This window comes from Camellia sinensis, chromosome 10, assembly GCF_055761805.1.
Source record: "Camellia sinensis isolate YWXY chromosome 10, ASM5576180v1, whole genome shotgun sequence".
NCBI lineage: Eukaryota > Viridiplantae > Streptophyta > Magnoliopsida > Ericales > Theaceae > Camellia > Camellia sinensis.
In genome coordinates this window covers 70,315,175-70,324,570 of record NC_138970.1, presented here as the reverse complement: position 1 = coordinate 70,324,570, position 9,396 = coordinate 70,315,175, and the positions used below count along the sequence as shown (strand labels likewise).

At 43.6% G+C, this 9,396-nt stretch overlaps 1 pseudogene; it reads right to left on the bottom strand.

Annotated features, from left to right (window-relative positions):
• Positions 1 to 218: 218 nt before the first annotated feature.
• On the bottom strand, positions 219 to 7,562 carry LOC145800469 (uncharacterized; annotated as a pseudogene).
• Between the last annotated feature and the right edge of the window lie 1,834 nt (positions 7,563 to 9,396).

Sequence of the window (9,396 nt, the reverse complement as noted above, 5' to 3'; positions counted from 1 at the left end):
ATAACTCGAGTTAAAAAGGCTACGGACCCAAATTAGTCAAGTGGTTTTTTTTTTTTTTTTTTTTTTAAGAATCTAGGCTCCTCATTTATTCTTTTCTGCAACTCTAGCTATTATCAATGATGTACACCAGGGATTAGTCGTACCAGACGAGGATATGTTACTCTCTGCCTACCTGGCGGGTACTACGGAGAAGTCGGTGGTGGTGGTGGTGGGAAATGTTAGGCAAGCAAGGCTTGCATCAAAGCGCGCGTCTCGAAGGCGTTATCCTGACCCTGTTGCTGGATGGCGAGGTTGTCGGCATGTAGCTGATCGAAGCGCGCCTGAGAATAGTCGCGATAAGCCTGAAAATCCGTGCGCAACTCCATGAGACTCTGGTGGTGATCACAAAGAGTACGGTGGACCTGATCGACAGAGTGCTGAAGTTGTAAGTACTCCTCGCGAGTCATGTAGAGTGGGTCCCCTTGGAGAGGCATGGGGGGAACAGGATGAGCTGGGTGGTCATGTACGGGGTTCGGGGCCTCATCAACAGGGGCACCTACCGGTTGCGGGATGCGAGATATGCTGTGCTGCCATTCCCGCTGGCCGAATGTCGGATACCCTCTATCAATCTCCTCATCCTCAGCAATGGGGAGGTGGTTCAGCTCAAACACAAGTGTCAACAAATTGGCGAATGGTAGTGGCCAAGTCAGGTTCTGCATAGGAGTAGGCCGAACTGCCTCACGTAGAAATTTCTGCAAATGCAGCAAAATGAAATCCTCAAGCTGGACCTGATAGCCAAGCTGATACCCGTGTAAAACCCGCACAAACTCCAAACGGCGCTCAGCTCGATGCCCAAGTGGAAGGACATTCTTATGGACCACGGAATCAAGGAAAAGCAAGCGGCTAGGTAGCTTGCTCCACCGCAAGCATGTGAAACTGGGGTCACCGTGGGCTCCCGGGAAGTATTGCTGGATGAGGCAATGTATGGGTTGGCGATCCTCAACTTCCGGGAAAGGCTGATATTCCGGTTTGGCGAAAAACTCTAACACTGTGGCAATCATGGCTGAGGTGATGTGGACAACATGGCCATCAATGTTAGAGAGCAGTCCAACCGTGGTGGGTGTCTCATGCAGGTTATGGTAGAATAGTCGTACCAAACGAGGATAAGTGGGCGCGGTCACAGCGCAAATGCCTAACTGTTGCTGGAGTCGGAGCTGCTCAATAGCCCAAGTAGTGTCCTCGTCACGCTGGAAAAATGGCAGGTTGAACTGCCTGAGCTTGTGAAGAGGGCGTGAAGCCCACTCCGGCCGTGGCATGTCACCTGGTGGTGGTGGCGAGGATGGTGGTGACGGTGGTGCCGAAGAGGATGCACCCCTGGCCTTTTTGGAGGCCCGAGCAGAGACACGGCGACTCATATCCTGTACACACCAACAATAAATACAGATACCCGTGAAACCAGCATGAGAATCAAATAAAATATGAAAGCACAAATTTGCCCACTAATGTACCACATGCAATTCCCAATTTTTCTTTATTATTATATGTAAAAACGAAATTAATTAAATAAATGAAGTAAAATGTCATTAAATTAAGTTAACTAAACTATAAAATAAACTAATACTAAACTATAAAATAACTAAACTACCAAATAGACTAAAGTATAGAGTAAAACAACCAAAACTAAACCCCCCCTCTTCTTTTTTTTTCTTGGAAGAGAAGAAAATTAAATAAAACTTCAGAAAATAAAATAAAAGAAAATGAACTAAAGTACTTAGAAAGTATATGAACAATGACATCATAGAATAAGATAAAAATAAAATCACTAACTACACAAGTGTAAGAAAAATAAAAATAAAACCAAATTTCACTAACTAATTAAATTAATCAGAATCACTACGAAGCAATTTAAACTAAACAAATATAACAAATAAAAAAAAACTAAATTAGGATTAGTGTTAGTACCAATATTTATGAGGTTTTTTTTTTCGCACGTGCGCCATAAAGGGCCGCACGTGCGGCGCTCATCTTTCTCATGTGCCGAGTTTGGTTCTGGTTTTTTTTTTTTTTTTTTTTTTGAACAAACTAACAAACATGCATTCTACAAGTAAAAGAGCACAAATAAAATTAAAAAATAATAATAATAAATCATAATGACCACTAAAAATACTAAAAAGAAATAAATCAGTCATGGCTAAACAAATTTTTTTTTTTTTTTGTTTTTAGATGAACACTAGATCAAGATAAATAAATAAATAAATAAATAAATAAATAAAAATCAAAAACTCTACAAATTGATTCCTACCTTCACAAATCTACGCAAAAGAAAGAAAAGAAGAAAAAATTACCTTGAAAAAGTGGAGAAAGAGAGAAAAAGAATGGAGGTTCGCCGGAAAAAATGGTGGTCGCCGGAGTTTCGCCGGACGGAGAGGGAAGTGATGCCGGCAGTGAGACGATGGTAGTGAGGAAGAAGAGAGAAAAAGAAAAGGGAAGAAGAAGAAGAAGAAGAAGAAGAAGAAGATGGGTTTGTGGGGTTAAGAGAGAGAGAGAGAGAGAGATAGAGAGACAGAGAAATCTGAGAGTGAGAGTGATTGAGAGAGAGTGAGTTGTGTTAGATAAGGTTTTTTTTTTTTTTTTGTACGAAAATTACAAAAAAAATTAGTAAATGAAAATAGAAATAAATAAAAATAATAAGAAAACAAAACAAAATTAATTTTTTTTTTGAAATTTCCCCGCCCCACACGTGCGGGAGTCAAGGCCGCACGTGCGGCGATTCCATCCCCCGCGTTTCTCTCTCTTTTTTTTTTTTTTTTTTTTTTAATTTTCTTCATCCCGCACGTACGGGAGTCAAGCCGCATGTGCGGTTGGTCAACGCACGCCCCTCCGCACCTGCATATTTAGCAGAGTGCAACCGTGATTTTTCCAAATTTTCCTGCACGTGCGGCGATTTCAACTCCGTGCTTTTTTTTTTTTTTTTTTTCAAAAAATCGGCGTCTCGCACGTGCGGGAGTCAAGCCGCACATGCGGCTGGTCAACGCACGCCCCTCCGCACCTGCTTATTTAGCAGAGTGCAAGGCTGGTTTTGCCCAATTTTCCCACGCGTGCGGGGCCCAGGCCGCACGTGCGGCGATTTCATTTTTTTTAATTTTTTTGTTGTTTTTTTTAATATTATTTATTTAAAATTGATCAAGTATAAACACAGAAAATAAACATGAAAGCATGCTTTTAAACACTGAGAATAAACATTTCTACCTTTAATTGACATCCGGAATAAATATAGCACAAAAGAACATACGGAATGCCCATTAAAGGTATAATCTTCACGCGAAAATTACGGGTACTACTTTTCTCCCTAACTGTATTTATAACTTTCCCTATTCTCCAACAGGGTGACAGACTAGGTTGATTTGGTATCCAGAATCGAGGCGCATAAAGCTACCTCAATCTATGGGGCTGTCATACAGAGTTCAAGCCGAGGTAGTTTTGAGGCAATCTCTACACCCCTGGATATTTAAACCAGACTTTAGTCTCGGAAATCCCAAACCTTTGTGTTCTAGGCTTTGCCATTCGAACTCTAGTTTCCACCGTCTCAGTTGGTCTCCTAGGAACTCACTACAAACACGGTTAGGTGGCTATGCCAGACCGTCAGATGCCGTTCGGGCGCGGCAAACACCAAAGGAATTACACCTTTAGAGGATTTAAAGTCTCCTAGACGCAAGTAAAGCATAACGAGAACAAAGAAAAACAAAATAGCATAGAAGGGAAAGAAAAGAGAACAAGAAATCAATTTATCAATCATAGTAAAATGGGTCCATCAAAGCAATGGACTTAATCATATCCCCATTCCCAATCCCCTCTATATATGGTTTCAATCTTTGGCCATTCACTTTGAAAGTGTGGCCAGTTTTTGGATCTCGCACCTCAACGGTGCCATGACTAAATGCCTCAACAACCTCAAAGGGGCATCCCATCTCGATCTTAGCTTACCCGGAAAGAGTCTCAATTTTGAATTAAAAAGCCACACTTTTTGGTCGGGTTCAAAAGATTTTCTATTAATGTGCTTGTCATGGAATTCCTTAGTCCGAGCTTTAAAAACTCTCTAACTCTCATATGCATCATTATGGATTTCCTCCAGCTCATTGAGTTGCAATTTTTGGTTGAGCCCAGCCGCGGCCATATCAAAGTTAAACTTCTTTATGGCCCACAATGCTCGATGCTCAAGTTCAACCGGGAGATGACAAGCTTTGCCAAACACTGCCCTATATGGTGACATCCCAATGGGTGTCTTATAAGCAGTGCGGTAAGCCCATAATGCATCAATTAACCGTTGTGACCAATCTTTCCTATCCGGTCTCACCGTTTTCTCAATTATGTGCTTTACCTCCCTATTTGAGACTTCTACTTGGCCACTAGTTTGAGGGTGGTATGGAGCGCCAACTTTATGGGTGATAGAGTATTTCTTAACTACCGACTCAAAGAACCGGTTACAAAAATGTGTACCCTGATCACTTATTATGGCTCTAGGAAACCCAAAACGACTAAAGATATTTTCATGCAAAAATTTGATTACCACTCTATGATCGTTTGTTCGGGTAGCTATTGCCTCCACCCACTTAGACACATAATCTACTGCCAAGAGAATGTACTCAAACCCGAACGACGAAGGGAAAGGGCCCATAAAATCAATTCCCCAAACATCAAATATTTCTACCACAAGAATAGGGGACATTGGCATCATGTCACGCCGAGACATCGAACCCATTTGCTGACAACGCAAACAAGTTCTACAAAATTGATGGGCATCTTTAAAAATTGTGGGCCAATAAAACCCGTTTTGTAAAATCTTGGCGGCCGTTTTATGTCCACTAAATGACCGCCACATGCAGAAGAATGACAAAATGTAAGAATGCTGTGCACCTCACTCTCCGGCACACACCGTCGGATCACTTGGTCGGAGCAATATTTAAACAACTCCGGATCCTCCCAAAAGTAATACCTGACCTGTGAAAAAAATCGGTCTTTGTCTTGCTTAGACCAATTCTAAGGAGTTTGCCTAATGGCCAAGTAATTCACAATATGTGCAAACCACGGGGGGCTCGCTTGTGACAGCTCAAAAAGTTGTTCGTCCGGAAACGAATCATGCAAAATAAGAGGGTCGCTATTATACTCAACGAGGATTCGGGAGAGATGATCCGCCACCACATTCTCAGAACCTTTCTTATCACGGATCTCTAAATCAAATTCCTGAAGCAACAAAATCCATCTAATCAACCTAGGTTTGGTCTCTTTCTTAGATAGTAAATACCGCAAAGCGGCATGATCAGTGAAGACTATGACCTTGGAACCTATGAGATAAGGCCGAAATTTGTCTAAGGCAAAGACCACAGCTAGCAACTCTTTCTCGGTAGTAGTGTAGTTCAATTGAGCATCCGAGAGAGTGCGACTAGCATAATATATAGCAAATGGTGCCTTATTGACCCTTTGGCCCAACACAGCCCCGACAGCATAATCGGAGGCATCACACATGATTTCAAAGGGAAGAGACCAATCTGGTGATTTCATGATTGGGGTGGTGGTAAAGGCCATTCTTAGTGTTTCGAATGCCTTTAAGCATGCTTCATCAAAGACAAAAGGCGCGTCCTTAACTAGTAAACTACACAAAGGACGTGATATCTTACTAAAGTCTTTGATGAACCTACGGTAAAAACCTGCGTGCCCTAGGAAAGACGTAATTTGACGCACGAAATTGGGTGGAGGAAGGCCTGCAATGAGGTTGACCTTAGCCTTGTCAACTTCTATACCTCGAGGGGACACAATGTGTCCCAACACTATACCCTCACGAACCATAAAATGGCACTTTTCCCAACTCAAGATTAGGTTTGCCTCAGTACATCGTTCTAACACTCTAGTCAAGTTCCTAAGGCATTCCTCAAAAGACGGTCCAAACACCGAAAAGTCATCCATAAAAACCTCTAAGAATTTCTCCACCATGTCGGAGAAAATAGTCATCATACACCGTTGAAAGGTCGCGGTGCATTACATAGCCCAAAGGGCATGCGCCTATAAGCAAAAGTGCCAAAAGGGCATGTGAATGTGGTCTTTTCCTGGTCAGCGGGGTACACCGGGACTTGATTATACCCCGAATAGCCATCAAGAAAACAATAGAAACCCTGCCTCGCTAACCGCTCTAGGATTTGGTCAATGAAAGGTAAGGGAAAATGGTCCTTCCTAGTCGAGGAATTTAGTCTCCTATAATCAATGCACACTCGCCACCCAGTAGTGGTTCGTGTGGGGACTAACTCTCCTCCTTCATTCTTAACAACAGTGATGCCCGATTTCTTGGGCACTACTTGTGTGGGACTCACCCACTTGCTATCTGAGATGGGGTATATAATACCCGCATCCAACAATTTCAAAACCTCCTTCTTCACCACTTCTTTCATATTAGGATTCAATCTCCGTTGTATTTTGCGAGAAGGTTTGGAGTCCTCCTCTAGGTGTATATAATGCATGCACACGGAGGGATCTATCCCTTTCAAATCAGCCACTGACCACCCTATAGCACTCCGATGTGCCACGAGAACACTCATTAACTGACTCTCCTGCGCTGCAGTCAAGTCAGATGCAATGATGACCGGTAAAGTATCTTGGGGCCCTAAAAATGCATACTTGAGTATGGCCGGAAGTGGCTTCAACTCAAGTGTAGGTGGTGTGACCAAAGATGGTGTGGCAGGCTCTCTCGACAGAGGAGGAAGTGACTCAAACCGGGTTTTCCATGGAGGAAAATCCGGTGTAGAAGAAGAATTAAGCAAGACATTCACCTCCTCAACTGACCCATCTATATCAAAATTTTCAAACCCGAAATGAGCTAGACAAGCCTCCAAAGGGTCCTCTACAAGAATGGAGGGCAAAGCCTCCTCAACAATCTCATCCACAACATCCACTAATAAGCACTCTTCTCTCTCATGAGGTTGTTGTGATGCTTGGAAAACATTAAGTTTCACTTGCATGTTACCAAATGAAACTTCCATAACCCCGGTCCGACAATTAATGCATGCATTGGCCGTAGCCAAGAAAGGTCGACCCAAAATCACCGGGATTTGTTTCCTCGAACTGGCTACCGGTTCCATATCTAAAACCAAAAAGTCAACAGAGAAGTAGAACCTATCAACCTTAACTAGCACATCCTCAATCATGCCTCGTGGCACTTTGAGGGACCGGTCAGCCAACTGAAGAGTAACAGTAGTGGGCTTCAACTCGCCAAGCCCAAATTCCTCGTACACAGAGTACGGCAACAAATTAACGCTAGCCCCTAAATCCAATAAGGCCCTATCAATGAAGTGGTCCCCTATAATGCATGCAATGGTTAGGGCACCCGGGTCCTTAAGCTTAGGAGGTGTGTCATTCAACAAGATAGAGCTTACTTGCTCCATGAGTAGTACCTTTTGGGACACATGTGTCCTAGATTTACGCTTTTGCGTACAAAGGTCCTTCAGAAATTTGGCATATGATGGTACTTGCTTAATCGCCTCCAACAGGGGGAGGTTGATTTTTACTTGTTTAAAGACATCCATCATTGCCTCCATAGATGCAGCCTTCTTATTAAAAGGGGACGATGTATCGAGGCACTGGGGAAAGGGTACCTTAGGCACATATGGTGCCTTGGGCTCAAATGAAGTGTTAGGGACTAAGTCATCCCTCTTAAGTGTTTCTCCCTCACCCTTATTCTCCCTAGGTGAACCACCGTGGTCACCCTTCCTAACTCTAGTTGCATCAGACGCAACTGACTGAGGCTCTAACTCCCTACCACTTCTTAAAGCAACCACCGCCTGCACTTGCTCATGTTGCTTACCATTCCCACCCGAACTCTCTGCCCCGTATTGTCCCTTGGGGTTGGCCACAGTTTGACTTGGTAATTTTCCCTCCTCTCTTCGATTCATGTTATTAGCCATTTGACCCAATTGGGCCTCTAGCTTGGCAATAGAGTGAGTATGGGAGTGAACTACCGGTGCTAACCCCTTAAGTTCTGCGAGAACTTCCAAAACCTGAGTCTCAAAGGCAGAGTTGCCCTGAGGAATAGGCGGGGGTTGTGGTTGCCAGTACGGTTGTGGGGGTCGATAAGGTTGCGGTGGTCGGTAGGATGATTGATTGGCAAAATTATTGAAATTCTGCCTTGGTGGTGGCGGATTGTAAGAAGTGCTTTGTGAAGGGGGTCTCCATGAGAAATTAGGGTGATTTCTCCATCTCGGATTGTATGTGTTGGAGTATGGATCATTACCCGGGTTGGAGAATCCTTGAGCCGCATTCACATGCTCTTGGACTAACTCCGAAAATTGTGATGCCGAAGGGCACTCACTCAAATCATGAGTAGGGCTCGCACAATAACACATGCCTCGTGAAATTGAGGCTGTTCTTGCTGGGTAGGGGCATGTCCCGTAGCTAATAATTGGTCCATCTTGCGGGACAGTGCCTCTACTTGCTGTGCTAACTCTAGGTTTTGCCCGACCTCATAAATGCCCCCTCTTTTCGGGGCTCCAACTACGGGTTGCCGGACTTGCCGGGCTGCGGATGCATGGTGAAGGGAATTATCACTTAGGTTCTCAAACAATTGCCATGCCTCGGCATCATTTTTAGACATAAATGTCCCACCACAGGACGAATCCACCATTTGGCGGTGCGGCTCAGTTAAGCCATAATAAAACGTTTGAACAAGTTGCCAATTAGGCACTTGGTGGTGAGGACACTGTTGGAGAAGGTCTCTAAGTCTTTCCCATGTCTCATGGAATTGCTCGCCATCCATTTGAGCAAAGTTTGTGATGGCTCGCCTAAGCTGGTTGGTTTTACCTATGGGAAAGTACTTCTCCAAGAACCGTTGCTGTAATTGGTCCCAAGTTGTGATTGAATTAGCAGGTAAAGAATTTAGCCAGTGTTTGGCTTCATCCTTTAACGAGAATGGAAACAATCGCAACATTAAGGCCTCATTTGTGAAATTCTGGATCCTCACTGTCGAGCAAATTTCCAGAAATTCATTCAAATGCTTATAAGGGTCATCATGAGTTAGTCCATGGAATGATGGGAGCATTTTTATAGTGCTGGACTTAATCTCATAATGAGCAGCAGTGGTATTGGGTAATTGGATGCATGATGGTGATGTATATGCGGTGGGTGTAAAATAATCCTTAAGTGTCCGGTTAGGCTCATTTGGGACATTAGGATCTGCCATCTCTAATGGCTCAATGTATGAATATTCAAGCCTAGGAATACGGGCAGAGGTCCTAAGTCTCCTAAGGGTCCTTTCTAGTTCAAGGTCCAAACTCCATAATTCAGGGCGACATGAACGACGCCCGTGCATACACTACCCAAACACACACAACAAGTTCCGACTCTTGCACTAAGTATGAAAGCAAAATACCAAAGGAA